General features: G+C 41.4%; 1 protein-coding gene across 3 annotated transcripts in view; it reads left to right on the top strand.

Annotated features, from left to right (window-relative positions):
- MPPED2 (metallophosphoesterase domain containing 2) overlaps positions 1–16065 on the top strand; it is a 182116-nt gene that overhangs the window by 67114 nt on the left and 98937 nt on the right. The window lies entirely within an intron of this gene.

Genomic DNA, 16065 nt, shown 5'->3' with positions numbered 1-16065 from the left:
ACCAGTCACTGGCAAGGGAAATCAAATTACAGTTAGTCAGTATCGGTTCACCTGGGTCTAAGAACAGGCCCACTTTTCTTGAGCACATGGCTTCCCTGGGGATGGGGGTGGGGGTGGGGAGGAGGGGGATGAATATATGAACAGAGTATGTACACATTCGGTCCAATCTTGCACATTTTCTACTTCCTGCACAGTTGCTTCAACATGAGACCCTTACTATGTTTGTCTTACTGAGGCACGAAGTTGAATAAACACATTTTAGATTTTCAGTCACAAGAGTAGGTTTTGAAAAAATATTCTTTAGTTAATTTTCAGCTAATCAGTAAGAGAGGACAGCAGCATTTGAGTGTTCTCATGAAAACTGAGATTTTAGAGGAACCGTGTGTTCCATATACTGTTCTAAACATCTCGTGTGTGTGTGTGTGTGTGTGTGTGTGTGTGTGTGTGCATGCGTGCTCACACATGCACAGGTGGGCTTCATGCCCCCTTACGTTATGTTGCACATGATTAGGAAAGTCTGTTTCCTAACTGATTATTGATAAAGCTCTGGGGAGACTGAAAATGTTGACTGATCCCCCTCAAAGACCCCTTCCTTGATTGCTTTATCTCGGTAGATGTCCTCTGTTACTGTCTTTCATAGCACCTGCTAATTCCTTGCCTAGCACTTATCAAAACCTAAGTTGTATTAGTAGGTATTTACCTCTTTATCGTCTGTTGCTCCCAGCTGAGTATCAGCTCCATGAGGGGCTCCATAAGAGACCCTTTTCTGTTTCGTGCATCCTTATATCCCTAGCCCATACCAAGCATGCTGTCGTACCCAGCAATCTGGGGGAATAGTGTGACTGTTGCAGAAAGACTGTGATCATTCCATAGGCATTCTCAAATCTCATCCTGATTTTTGAGAGGGTCAGGGATTTAATGAGATTTAATGGGATCTAATAGGATTTCTTTTCCTCAAGGCTGCTGGATTAGGAAATTAGGTTGAGACCTGACTTTGCAAGAATTTTGAAATCAGCTTTTTAAATGAGCTAAAAGGAAAAGGAAGCTACAAAGTGGGTGAATCTGAGAATGTGCAGTTGAGCGCCACATGACAGAATTAAAAAGTAAGAACAATTGAACCCGAAGAACTGAAATTTGGCCAGACCTTCCTACTAGGGAATCAACTTTACAGGCTGTGGAGGGGTTTGAATAGAAGGGGTTGGTGTTCTCGGTTGTGGAGAATTATGTTAGAACCTGCAAAAAGACCTTCTTTTCCTGCTCTTGTATCTGATCTCCAGTTTCTGGCTAAAATACTTCAGAGAATTCATTTTTTAAAAAAAATTAATAAAAATAGTCTTTTTCAAAAAAAGTTTCACCTCCACTTTCAGCATATAAGAATCAATGCTACTGGCTTTACCTCCCACTCGGAGGAGAATAATCCTAGTGAAAAATGCTAGTATTTCAGAGACATGCAGAAATGAGTACCGTGGGTGAGAGGAGCCTATGTATTATAAGAAGATAGCAGTCTAGAAAATCTTTTTCTTGGAACTTTGAGAAACCATCTTGGTATTTGATAGGAAAAAGGCATACCATATTGGCTGAGAGTAAGCAAATACAGTCCCTTAGCTTCTGATGGAAAAAAAAAAATAAGTAAAAATTGGATGCTAGCCTCATGGAAGATCTTTACCACTGGGTTTCAGCAAAGGTGCCTCAGTCATAGTGTCAGAAACAGAAGAAAAATTCGGAAGGATGTTGGCGGGGTCCAGAGAAATCATTTTTATTGTCTTAAGTTGCTCTCTGATTTAAACTCACAGTTAAGATTGCTAAACATATTCCTTCCCTGGGTGAAATGAAAGAAATGGTCTTAAACTATAATAGTAGAGGCTTAAAAAAGAACAAGAAAGATTATTCTGAAGTGAACTTTGAGCAGTCCTGTGTATCTCTGAGATATGAAGAAATTAGTGGCCATATGCCCAGAGGTTACTGGATGGCACTTGTGGGTAGTGGCGGGTTGATTTTAGGAGTCCGGATTCATGATGGTAGGCACCGTCCTCAGAAATGCTTCAGTTTCTCTGAACCTAAATTTCCTGATCTGTAAAGCAAATCATTTAGACTATCTCTGACTCTTGTAATTGTATAATATGGTAGAAAGGGATCGGCAAGATAAGGAGGTCCACCTTGCAGTTAACTCATTGGGCGACCTTGGAGGAGTCAGTTAGCCTTGCTGGGTCTTAGGTTCCCATTCCAAAGAAGGAATGGTTCTGATCTCTGAGGACTCTTGTAGGTCAGAATTTCAGTGAGCCTGGAATTAAAAGGAGAAGAGGTCAGGAGCACCCTGCTGCCTCTTGATTTTTCTGTAGGAAGCAAAGGGAAAAAGCCAGCCCTGCAAGTATGTTAGCATGGATTCTTTCATGTGACCCAGTGACTTGGGGTCCTGAGAAGATGCGCACACATGTCCTGTTTGGCCCAGGCAGTAGGCTTATTTGTAAACCGTGGCCTCAGGAAAGCCAGCTGTCAAAACAGCAGCGATTTGCCTGAGAGGCCTACGGGTAAGAACTTTCAGATGAACAGATACAGTGAAGAAGAAATACAGACACCTTCCCCAAATAATGAATGGCTATTCCATTAACTCCAGTATTGATTATCTCCTCTGGGCTGCCCAATCCTGGGAACAAAGGTTGGAAAAATCTTTAAATGAGTAATGTTAACCATGCAACAGTAGTAATTCCCTGGAATTGAAACACATTATTTGTATGATCTGTATAGTTCATTCTTTCATTTATTCAGCCATTTGTTCGCTCATTCAACAAAATTGAGTCCTTACTATGTGCAGGCCAATCTCTTTCCCTTCCCCAACGACAACAAAACAGTTTCCTTATAACAGATTTTTACAACTAGATTTAGTTTCTCAATTGCAAATGAATAGTATACTTCGTGATGTATACAATTGGGGCCATCTGAGAGTAAAAGAGAAATAGGTACTAACTACTCATATCCACATCATTTTTAGCCAGGATAAAATCATTTCTTCATTCACTCATTCATTTGTTTGATAAGTAATTATTGAAATCTACTGAGCGTGCAAAGATGAGTAAATTACAGTCTGATCCTCCTGAGGTCCATGGTCAAGTGGGAGAAAGAGCCCTGTGGACACATTCTCATTCTATGAGCTGCAAGCAGTTGGCAAGCTCAGAGCCCAACGTATGAGTGGAGGAGTGGCTGAAGGGGCCAGATGACAGAGAGTTATACACATCACACAGGGAGTTTGGCCTCTGTTCTGTAGGCAGTAATAGGGAGTCTGGGAGGATTTTCAAGTCGGTGAGTGTGTAAGTGTATGGAAGGAATATATGATCGGATTTGTATTCTGATAAGATCACCTCAGGTTTAGTATGTAGGATGAATTAAGCAAAGTCTTCCTTATAGAAAGATGTATTAGTTTCATAGGGGTGCCATAACAAAAAACCACCGACTGGGGGCCGTTTAAACAACAGAATTTATTTTCTATCAGTTCTGGAGGCTAGTAGTCCAAGATCAAGTTGTCAGTAGGTTAGGAGGCTGGTAGATGGCCAACTTCTTCCTGTGGCTTTTCATGTGGGAGCACATTCCTGCTCCATTTCCTCCTCCTCCTCCTCCTCCTCTTCTTCTTCTTCTTCTTCTTCTTCTTCTTCTTCTTCTTCTTCTTCTTCTTCTTCCTCTTCTTCTTCTTCTTTTAAGATTTTATTTATTTATTTGTCAGAGAGAGAGAAAGAGAGACAGTGCAAAGCAGGGTGAGCAACAGACAGAGGAAGAAGCAGGCTCTCCTCTGAGGAGGGAGCCCATGTGGGACTTGATCCCACAACCTTGGGATCATGACCTGAGCAGATGCTTAACTGACTGAGCCACCTAGGCATCCCTGTTTTTTTCTTCTTATAAGGAGAACAGTCAGATCAGAGTAAGGCCCATCCTTATGGCCTCATTTCAATTTATTCACCTTTTTAGAGGCTCTATTTTCAAATACAGTCACATGCTTGAGGTAATGAGAGTGTGGGTTTCATCGTATGGATTTTGAGGGATATAATTCAGCTCATAAAGGATGCAAACCTAAAGGAAGGGGAAATCCACACCTTGGCAGAGGGCCTGGGTGTGTATGATATGGGGAGAAAAATGGACATGTACTTTTAATGGAAAATTGAAGGCTGGAGTAGTATGTGTTCACCTGACTTCAAATGTTCAGAACATTTGACCACCTCTGCCCTTTTTTCATTTTATTGTCTTGCTGGGAACAGCGTTCAGCAGATGAGAACGCTCTCCAGCTGTGCCGTGATTACCTGGACTCCTTAACATATTTAATTGAATTATTTAAGGAGAGCTGTAAAGAACACCATATGCTTTAAGCGCACTGTTTCTGAGAAACCATGGACTTAGGAAGACCAGTGTGGATTTGTCCTGAACTGTAGATTTAAGATGTCGAGGGCTAGATCTCTGGAAACTAGAAAACTATGATGTCTTACTTCACTCGGATTGCTATAACAAAGTACCACAGACTGGATGGCTTGTACACAACAGAAATTTATTTCTCCCAGTTTGGAAGGCTGAAAAGCCTAAGCTCAAGGCACCAGCACAGTCAAGTTCTGGTGAGAGCCCTCTTGCTGGTTCACAGATAGTGTCCTCCTGCTCTGTTTTCATGTGGTGGAAGAGGCTAGAGAGTTCTGGAGGGTCTCATTATTAAGGGCACTAATCCCATTCATGGGGGCTCCATGCTCATGACCAGTCACCTGCCAAAGGTCCCACTTCCAAATACAATCACACTGGGGATTAGGATTTCAACATATGAATTGGGGGGGGGGACATAAACATTCAGACCATGGCATATGGGAAAGGAATAAAAATGGGAAACAGATATGGACCTCCAGCTCCACGTCCTGGAACCTTGGACCCCAAAGGCCATAATAGACTTTCCAAAAACGGTGTCTTCCTAAGGAATTGTACAACTTTGTACAACTTTGTCCCAGAGGGGAGGCTTGTGGCATGAGACCGCAAAACTGTTCCTAAGGAAAGAGATCAGAGATTTTTGGAACTGGTGTTTCAACAAAACCAAACCTTCTCACTGGGAGACTTCATGATTTCATAACCCCCAGGAAGTCTACTTTGTAGCTCCTGATTATCTGGAATTCTTATTAATAGAAAATTTTGCCAGTTGAAGGGTGGGAGGAAAAACAGAAACGGAAGAGGAAATGAACATGGTCTCCAATTTCTTCATCTCATTGCTGTCGCTCTTGATCAAAATAACCTTCCCCGAGAGATTTCTTTTAAAATTTTATCCTTGAAATGCTTCATTAAAACTTTGAATTATAAAATAGGAAAAGTCAATTTTATTGGATCTTAAATTTTGCTTTGTGCAGCGTCCTGTCCAGATTGCAAATTATTAAAATTGACATAGGATGTGTGTGCAAGGTAATATCCCCTTTCGTGGGCTCTTCTCTAAATTTCAAGTTATTCTGTAGAGTGGATTAGATTATCCAGTGAGAAGGGACTCGGAAAAGAAAATAGAATTGTGTATTGATGCCTTCAGAAATATTATTTGATGGCAATAAAATATTCTCTGAAATTCCCTTCAGAGGAGAGAAAATGGAGTTTGTTTGCAGTAATTGCATTTTCTAGCATTTGCTCTCATACTTTCCAATATAAGCCAATTGGAACCTGTGATTTGGTTTTGCTTATTGGCAAAAGTACCATGTAAATTGATCTGTGATGCATTTAAAGAAGATGCTTTTGAAAGTTTGGAAATTGAGATGGCTTTTTCTTATTAGATTTCAAGAGTATTAGGGTTCATTTCTATATTTTAGTCTAATGTAATATTAGCCAAATATGTTCTTTTTCAATTTAGTTTTAATCAAGTTCTAGAAGACCATTTTCATCTAGCCCCAGTGGCGCTGTTAAGGCAGAGATTTTATTTCCACTGTCAACCCTCTGTTCTGGCTTCTGTGGACCTGCCCCTGGAATCACTGCACACTGAAATCCTACATGCATCTGGCCAAACATTACTTTAACAGGCAAAAATAATAGTATTTATTAGAAAAAAGATTTTTTTTGTTACTATTTGAAGGGTTACAGTGGAGAGGGAATCTAAAATTCTCTAAAAGTGTTCTTCTAAAGAATATGGTCTTTATGCCAGTGTTAATTTGATTTTCATCATATTTATGTCTGAAAATGTAAACATAGGGTTTGCATTTGATCTTCTAATTATTCAATAGAATAATTGCCACTCTTTTACAATTAATGCTGGGAGGAGCACCTTTTCTCAGTTGGTTTTTAAAGGCTTTGTGGGGGAAAAAACAACAATATTCTTCAGCTCACCGTAGATTTTGTCAGTCAACACTACTAGTTTATTGAAGATATTTATGGAAATCTCTTTTAAGGTGGTAAGAAGTAGGAGATGGTCCCCTTATCCTGAATGAGGTTACAATGCCCAACAGAAGACAGGGTGAAATGATGACGATAATAATTATCATTTGTGTGTCAGGTTCGTATTAGGTCCTTTCCTTATCTCACTCGGTCTGCACATCTGCTGGGTCATGTAGGTTGTACAGTTATCCTCATTTTTCTGAGGAGTAATATGGAGGATAAAGAGCACGTTTTGAGGGGCGCCTGAGTGGCTCAGTCGTTAAGTGTCTGCTTTCGGCTCAGGGCGTGATCCCAGCGTTCTGGGATCGAGCCCCACATCAGGCTCCTCCGCTAGGAGTCTGCTTCTTCCTCTCCCACTCCCCCTGCTTGTGTTCCCTCTCTAGCTGGCTGTCTCTATCTCTGTCAAATAAATAAATAAAATCTTAAAAAAAAAAAAAGAGCATGTTTTGAGTGTGAGTTTCAGAGATAATAAGTGACAGAACTGGAAACATGGTCCCAAATCGGTCTGACTCCACAGCTCATGATCTTTCCATCATGCTGTAGATCCCTACCTTCCAGGACATTTGAATGCTAGAAACATGCACACAGCTGTTTGAGATGAGATTGACAGTGTCTTGACCAGTTTTCTTGTGACTGTCCAGTGGAACCCTGATTTGGATCCAGTTTTCTGAAGCTTGAGGGGTAGATGAAAGGGTCTTAAAGGAGATATTCTGAGTGTTCAGATGGAATTTGTTGTATGGGGTATAAATCTTTCTCAACAAGCTAAGGCCTGCATTCATCAGTGAGAGATTGGATAAAATAAAGTGAAGAAGCTCCCCGTGACTCCAGCTGTCCCGCTAGATGGTAATACTCACATATAATTGGAGCTGGATTTGTGCACACTTCACCACCACATCTTCATGAACCTTGAACGTGCCATGTTGGTCTGGGTGCCAACTTAGAGATACTCAGTTGGGAGACAAAGAGGATACTGTCATTTGTTTTTATGAGATTGTAGTTGTCTTTTAACACGTGTGAGGGCGAATGAGTGTGTGTGCCTGAATGTGGGTTTAAATCACAAAAAATTATGGTGGATTAAGCTGATGGTTGAGATAGGAAACGCATGCAAACACGTTGCTGCTGAGCCACAATCAAATCTCTGAGCTGTTTTTATGTCTTTAGTAAGTATGGGTGCTCAGCCTGCTTGCTCATGGTTTATGCTTCTCAGTGCCATATATTGGTGACCATTCAGGTCCAGAAGGGGTCTGCTTTCCTGGGCGGGGGATGGACTTTGTCTCCTTTGTATGCACTAAGGCTTACAGCATCTTCTGGTACCTTGGGACTCTTTCTGGAGGAGGCTGAAGAAGAGGAGGGAGAGTTTCAGCTGTGGCTTTTTACACTAGCCCTAATTCCTGCAGTTGGACTACCGGGCTTTCACTCAGCATTCCTTACATTCTCCTGGGTTTCCGGCTCAGCCCTGATATTATTGTAATATAGTTTTCTGTGTTTAATATTTCTTAGACTTGGTTTCCCATTGCAAGCATGGAAGAAACCCTAATGCATGAGTTTCAGAGGAGAAGGTAGCAGTCTGAACCCGCTGTGTGGCTCCATCAGCAAGTGTGAGTATTAACGTTAGAGCTGCCAGGACTTGTGAAAATTAATGGAGCCTGACGGGGGACAGACTGAGGTCAGAGACGGAGCTTGCCCTGACTGAATGTTTCTGGTGGCTTTGCAGCTCAGGCAGTGAGTGCAAACCGTGGAGCCGAGAGGGATTGCCAGAGGTCCATTCATTCATTTAACAAGTAGGCAGTGGGCACCATCTAAATGCCAAGCATTTTTCTAGATGCTGGGAGAACAGTGGGGAAAGGTGGGCTCTGCGCTCTTGTAACTGACAGTCTTCTCCCTGCCTCTAGGCTCAACTCAGCCCCGCTCAGCTGTCAGCCCCCCGTAATCCAGGAAAGGACTGTCAATGACACCTCTCCTTAGTCCATCCCAGAGTCTCGTAGTTCTTCTGTCCTTCTAGCCGCTGGTATTATTATTTGTTTCTTTCATCCTCCTGCAAAATTTTCTGCTTGAACAGTTTTCAAGCCCAAGTTACTCTTAGTTCTCAGTGGAATAGAGACTTCAAGAGTTTGAACATTTTCCCTCTCTGCTGGAGTCATGATATTAAAAATACAATAATAATTTTAAACAGAAAAAAGTTGTTGCCTTTTATCCACCTTGGGGGTATAACAAAGTCCTTTTATACACTGGCATTAGGGAGCAGTGTTTTAAAACAGGCCCCTGGCCCTGCCCCATGCAGGCTGAAGGTTTCAGAAATGTGATTGAATTGTAATGTATCTCTTTTGTTTAGAAACAGTCCCATGATAATAGGTCTGGCTATATATCTGTTTTATTCTTTTTTAATTCCGTAAATTAGCTTTGTTTCTAACATACTGGCAAGGGAAAATAGGACTGAAGCTCGTGCTTTGTGAGTTTGATTTTCCTGGGTAGCTGGAAGCTATAGCAGGTTCTCCTCTTGTCTCAGCATCTCTGTGTTTTCTTCTGGCTACATAATGAACTTTATTTAATATGAGCGTCATGCCACACATTTTTGGTTTCTTTATATATTTTCAAAGTATAATTTAAGGGTATAGAGGGGAGTGGGTAGAGAAATTGGAGATCTTGAAATTTGTCACTTTTATATAATTAGCTTTTCTTTTACCCATGAAACCTGGCAAACCATGTTTGCCTTGGGATCCTCTTCTTCACAAAGAGCTACTATTGTACTCTGGGTTTTTGTTTCCCTTGGTTTTAGCAGAAATAAATAGGATACAGCAGTCAGTTAGCCTTGCTCATCAGATCCCTGATAAAAAATGGGGCATAGGGAAGGCAGTATTTGGCATTAGCCATGACCTAGTGGCCATTTTGGTTACCCCTATTTCCCATACTCACCATTCATGAGGAATGGAGAATATAGGGCAGGGGTCATCTTCTCGCAGGTGGTGCGCAGATTCCCAGGAAAAGTGACTATTCTGGAATTCACTTTGGATTTTTATTTGAGTGGAACCTATATTTTCTAGAGGAATACATTTTATAATGATTTGTGGCAGAAAAATAGGTCACAGTTGTATGATACTTACTTTGAGGGACATTAACTTTTACTTGGGGGGGCAAGTTTCAAGGAATCTTGTTTGGTGAGAGCAGTGCTTATATACATTTATTTTTAAATGGTGATACACAAATGTGCTGGTCCTCACCACCCTCTGTTACTTTCACCTAGTCCAATTTACATTTTTGCTTTACCTTTCTGGTCTCTGTAGGCATTTGGGTTTATTATCTTAGACTACTATTCCCCTGTCAAAGTCTCCTCTTCGTTCCTATAATATAGCCAACATGTTTTTAAATTCTGGGACCCTGAGTAAAGTTGGGCACAGAAGCTTTTTTCCTTCTCCTTCCCAAGGCCATGACCTTCTCTTCCTTGGGTAGGCTCCCACATTCTTCTGAGAGCTGGTGGGTAAGAAATTACACCCACAACTGCAGTAGCATTTGGGGAATGCCGTAACTGAGCCAGGATGTGTGTTGTCATAGTGTGAAGCTGAAACTGCTTCATGACCCCTGGAGGAGAAATCCATGACGTAGCCAGTTCTATTTTGTGATACAAGCAGAAAGGGCCACCACTGGCTAGAGCTAGGGAAAAGGATCGCCACAGATGGACGAATGGAATGAGGAGGACTCACGTAAGAGGGAGATCTTGAGCCAAACTTCGTAAGACTCTTAAAAATTGGGGATCACCGGAAAGAAACCTAGTGCGGGAGGCAGAAGAGCTATCCATTACCCTATTTGTGCTTCCAACGTGGCCCGTGATTTTGCTTAGCAAATGGCAGCACCTGTCTGGCACTCTGTTTCTTCATCAGGAAAATGGAATTGGATAAACCAGAGGTTTTTCTGTTGAATATTTTTAAGCCAGGGCTAAGTCTTCACACAAAATCTTTCCCCAAATTGTAAAGTTAAGGAAAGCAGTGCAGCTGTGGTGAACACGGGAATGGGTCTCTCGCCTTTGCCCAGTCTCTTTCCTCATATCACCCTGCTCCAGACCTGGGGAGGCTCACGGAACACACTTTCAAATCACCAGATGAGGCTGTCTCTGAAGATCCTGCTGGGGTCATGTGTTGTGATTCGTGGGAGCCGCTTGAAGTCACACACTAAATGTCCAGAGTTTGGTACGGAAGGGAGGCTGACCTTGACACAATTCACTCTGTCTGCTTAAAGTTGTTGTGGGTTTATCAGACATGTGCATAACTGAAGATCTTAAACTTTTCTAGACTTTCTATTTCTCTCTATATACTCTTCCATGAGTATATAGAGATCACATATAGTACCTGATTCTAGGAAAATGTTAGGGACATTCCAGGTGAGTCGGCCCTCTCGAGAGATGTGATTGATCATGGTTTATACTATTCATTTGTGAATGAGAGGCTGATCTTGGCACATTTTTTGGCAGTCGGTAAATATTAGAAGTGATGGGTAACTGAATAACAGAAGGAGGAAAGAAGTGGTGTGTTCAGGAGACACATTTTGCAAGGTTCGGATCATCTTGACAAAAGCAATCAGCGCGCAGGTTGCAAGGTTCGAATCATCTTGACAGAAGCAGTCGGCCCACCAGCCATGCCCTCTAGATCCAGACGCCTTCATGACTCTAATAATACGTTTGTTAACTTGAAGGACACATTAGACCATGCCAGCTTCTGCCTCTGGAAAATCGAAGTTCTCTTTTCCATCTCAGATGTTTTTCCTTGGGAGTAGTGACCTTGTGCCATAGTGACCAGGGAGTGATCCAGTTTGTGGATCAACGTGTATTTTCTTGGCTGGCACCTGGAAAGGGTAATCATTATAACAATCATTGCATCACAGCTAATGTCTGTTGAGTCATCGTGAAGTGTTAGACGCCGTGCAAGTTCTTTACAAGCGGCATCTTGTTGAATGTATACCAATCCTTGGGGGTGGTGCTATTATTTTCCCCATTTAGATTTGAGGAAAGTCCAGTTAAAAAATGGTTTGTTAGAGATTTTTTGGCTAGACTGAATTTGGGGGCAGAGAATGGGACTCTTCAAGAGGCTTAACCTGGGTAAATTCTGACTAACCATGTGTCTCTGGAGGACAGGGTGACAGTGGTTAAACTGTCATACCCCACGATGACAAGCTCAGTACCTGTAATTCTCCTAAGAAAGCTCCTGGCAAATCTTGCAAAAGTTCATTCATTCTTCCACTTATTCAGCAAATGGTAATCATGTGCCTGCCATTTGGAAGGGGTGGAACCAGGTACTTGGGGTCAAATACGAAGCCACAAGCCATGATCCATGCCTTCGAGGACTTCACAGTCTAGGGAGGAGGCAAGTCACATGCAAAAAGCAAAACTAAGAAAAATGGAGTAAACAAATAATTAACATGCACTGATTTTTCACTCCATACCATGCGTGTGCTTTAGAAACTTTATCTCATTTTATCTTGAGCACAGGTTTGGAGGTGGGTGCAATTATTATCCTCATTTTGCTAACACACTTGAGAGAACATAAGGACTCTGTCCAAGGTCATGCAGCCAATGTGTGGTGAAGCCTGCAGCAGAGTCCCTGCTCTTAACCTTATGCTGCTTCCATCGTTTAAATTGTAATAGTTTAAAATTGAATCACAGAGAATAGAAGTGTGAGACATACACTAAGGTAATATTAACTAATATCCATAGAAGTAAAGACAAAGAGGGAGAATGTAATGAGTCAATGGAGAATGAGACAGGAGGCAAAGGGGGCTGAGGAAGAAGAGGAAGGAAAGGAAATGCGACAGAGGGAGGAGGAGACCCGGGGAGTGCAGCACCCAGTGTCAAGGGGATAGAGACTTGGAGGGACTGGGATGGCACTGCGGTATGATCCGTGGAGATCAGAAGTGAGAAAATGTCTGAGCTTTGGCTATTAGGAAGTTATTATGGACATTCTGGGAAAGCTTTGGGAAGAGAATAGAAACACAAGCCAGATTGCATGGGGGTAAGTTCTCAGTAACCACGTGTGTCTAAGTTGCTAATTCTAATAACAGAGGGGACCATCAGGCAACACAAAGGTGGTAAGTAGGCCAGGTGTGAGAAGTCATAAGGAGTGGAAATGTCTGTGGCCGACTGGATGAAGGTCAGTATTGACTGGTCTTCTGATTTTCCAAAAGTAGCTAGAAAATCAGAATTTTTTGCATGACATCTCCTGATTTCTAAATGTCAGTTCAATTGAAAAACAAAACAAAACACAAAACAGCATTGAGGGCCAACTGTAATACATCTGTGGGCTGTATTTGGCCTACCAGCTGTGAGCTTCTGGAATCTACTTTCCCAAAGTTTAGATGTGAAATGAAGAAGCATCTCAAAAATAAGCATGGTTTAGGATTGTATGGGAGGGGTGTGTGTGTTTGTGTGTGTGTGTGTGTGTGTCAACGGCTGCTTGTTTTTGTTTTCTTGGGTTTGGTAAATAAAAATTCACTAAGAAGGAGGATTAAATAGAGAGAGAGACCCAAAATATCAAAGATAGATGTCTGGAAAATTAAAGTGCCCGTGAAAGTGGGAAGAATGAGATCAAGAGGCCAATTATTAGAAACATGAGAAGATGGGCTAATTTCCCACATATCATTCGTTGACTTTCTATAGTCATCACTTTGCCATACTTGTGAATTATTTGTATTATTATTTGCTCAATAGTTTTCTTTAAATCACCTCTTATTTTATATGTAAAAATAGAAAAACGAAAGTAGAGATGAAAAACAGAAATGAAAAATGAAGCCATATATCATTATTTGTACTGTCATATTGTATTTTTCCAAATATGCATTTTAAAAACATACAGAACTACTTGACGTTTTGTCAAAAGTTTATCTCCATTCCACTTAACATAATCTTGTATATCGCTCGTAAAACATATAGCATGTCTTGGGAAAGATGGAATGCTTAGTTAGAGTTCTTTAGGTCATTCAAAGCAAAAATTTTTCCATGTTAGAATAACTGTATACAGCCTCGGGTTTTTTATTCAGGCGGGTCAACTTCAATGGCCTGATCTGAATAAAATGGATCAAGGCAGGCACCTCTTTGTCTGACAATTTTTAAATGATGCTATTTGAATATCAAGAAGTTTGGAGCTTGACTGCAGAGCCTTCCAAATTAATCTAGTCTCAGGAAAAAAAAATAACGTCAAGTAACAGATTTGTCAGTGGCCCTGCTTACACTTTCATATAAAACAAAGGTTGGCAGATTGTAGATGAAAGGTCAGTTCAGAAAAAATTATATATAAAATTGTATATATAAAATTACACATAGATATGTAATATATATATGTCAGACAATCTCCTAACATAGGTAGCAGAGGGTGGAAGTTGGAAACTAGTTGGATTCTCAGGAAGGCATGAGTTTGTTGGCAGTGTGTAAATATCATCACTGTTTCTGCGGCGCTCCATTTTGGTGGCTCCTTCTTTATGCTGAGTCTCCAAAATTTGATTTAAAAGACACCGAAGAGGCCTGTCTTCCTGAAGATTTACTTTGCAGTAGTTTCACTTTCTCTAAAAAAAAAAAAAAATGGTTCAAAGGGGGAAAATATACTTCCTTTGCCTTGTTTCTCAGTCTCACCATGCCGTTCCTGAACCAAAACTCAAAAATGGAAAAAGCGAGAAGCCAAGCCCTCTTGTAAGAGCAGTGGCGCATAAAGAAAGACTTACAGTGAGTCCATCATCATGAATGATTAAAACGGAGCTGGGCAGCTATAGCGTGACTGGTACAAATAGAGTTGCTGAAAGAGTCATGCAGGTCCGACCTGCCTTGAAATGGATTATTGTCAAGAAAAATGTTTCAGTCCATTCTGGCTTTGGGGCACAGGTCTGGGGGTGCAGTATCAGGCCAGAGGGGGTCACGGAGCCATGAGGTTAGAGTCGTGGGGCATCTCACAGATTTCCAGTGTGCACCGTGTCGGGGATTTACGGCCTGTTAATACATCTCTCCACTGTGTTTTAAGTGCAGGGAATTGTGCAAAATATCATCATTCTGTCCAAGTAGCTTGCAACATGCGTCACACTCCTTATTGCCTTATGCTAGTGCACATTATAAACTTGCAAAAACATACATTTGAGAGAGGCTTCCTATTTTCTGTGAGCTCTTCAGCACAGCCTTACACACAGCCGAAGTCAAAGGCATGTCACACAGCGCTGTGCACTAGTACTCAAGGATATCCATTGACGCTTGGCCTCGATGTTTGCAGTTTCCGCTTTCTGCTGTGTTATTTTCTGACTGCTTTCATCTCTCTCTTAAGCCTCCCTATTAAACCATGTGCTATATATGCAGTTTCATTACTGATAGAAACCTAAAAATTGAAAGCTAAAGAAAATAGCATTACAAAGCATATTCTGGTAATCTTAAAAATCATTTCAGGGGCACCTGGGTGGCTCAGTTGGTTAAGCGTCTGACTCTTGATTTTGGCTCGGGTCATGATCTCAGAGTCGTGAGATCGAGCCCCGCATTGGGCTCCATGCTGAGCATGGAGCCTGCCCAAGATTCTCTATCCCTCTCCCTCTGTGCCTTTCCCCCACCCCCACTGACGTGTGCTTTCTCTAAAATTAAAAAAAAAAAATCAATATTAGCAAATATGTTTGCAGTGCGCTGCTGAGATTGAGGACTTCACAGCAGTCTCTGCATTCTGCATTGCTGAAGTCCAAGTACCTATGGCAAAACTTGCCCCCCCAAAATATAATTTTCCTCCCCACTAAGCTTCATTAATTAAATCATTGACTCTGGCTTGCTGGTAAGGACCAATTCCTACAACAAGTGTATCCAATTTCCTGCTAGTGGTAACTTTCATTCTTCCTGGAATAGCAGGAAACATTAATTTTGCATTGGACCCAGGAGTCTCAGGAAGCTGGAATTATAGGCACCATTGCCCCACCCTTTTCTCCCCTAAAATAAAATGAAATAAAACGAGCAGCAGCTCTGCAGTGAGGCTTGAGGGATGGGTAATGACAAAGAAGAGAAAAGGGCATTAATTTCAGGATGGGGACAGCTGCCCGGCACTATCTCCCTTTGGATTTTGGTTCTTATAGCATCACGGTGAGTTATTAATATGTATGATCCGTACTTTATTCAAACATTATAAATCTATGCAGAAGTCTGGTGTTTGGGTTTTCCTTTATAGCTTTCATTCTTCTTCCCAGAATTATCTCATTTTGATCGGGAAACTTTTGCATAAAAAGCACACACCGAGAACTCACATTTCCATACCATAAATATTAAAAGGGGGTTAAGCTTTACAGTTTCTTCTCCCATCCCAATGGGAGGAAAGTTAGCCTTCTAATCAGGGCGCTATTATTAACGTTCTTTTTATTCACAAGCCACAAGGTAAATTTTAGCTTACAGTATGAAATTGTACTATGTAGTTCCTTTCATTTACGTACATTGTGGAATGCTTGGCTATGCCGTGTCTTTTTTTTTTTTTTTATAATCCTATTTCTTTATTATATTCTGTTAGTCACCATACAGTACATCCCTGGTTTTTGATGTAAAGTTCGATGATTCATTAGTAGCGTATAACACCCAGTACACCATGCAATACATGCCCTCCTTACTACCCATCACCAGCCTATCCCATTCCCCCACCCCCCTCCCCTCTGAAGCCCTCAGTTTGTTTCTCAGAGTCCATAGTCTCTGCTGTGTCTTTCGTATGATAGACTGCAAAT

This window comes from Ursus americanus, chromosome 24, assembly GCF_024610735.1.
Source record: "Ursus americanus isolate L20-20 chromosome 24, mUrsAme1.1.p, whole genome shotgun sequence".
Taxonomy (NCBI): domain Eukaryota; kingdom Metazoa; phylum Chordata; class Mammalia; order Carnivora; family Ursidae; genus Ursus; species Ursus americanus.
This window is presented reverse-complemented; position numbering and strand designations above follow the sequence as displayed.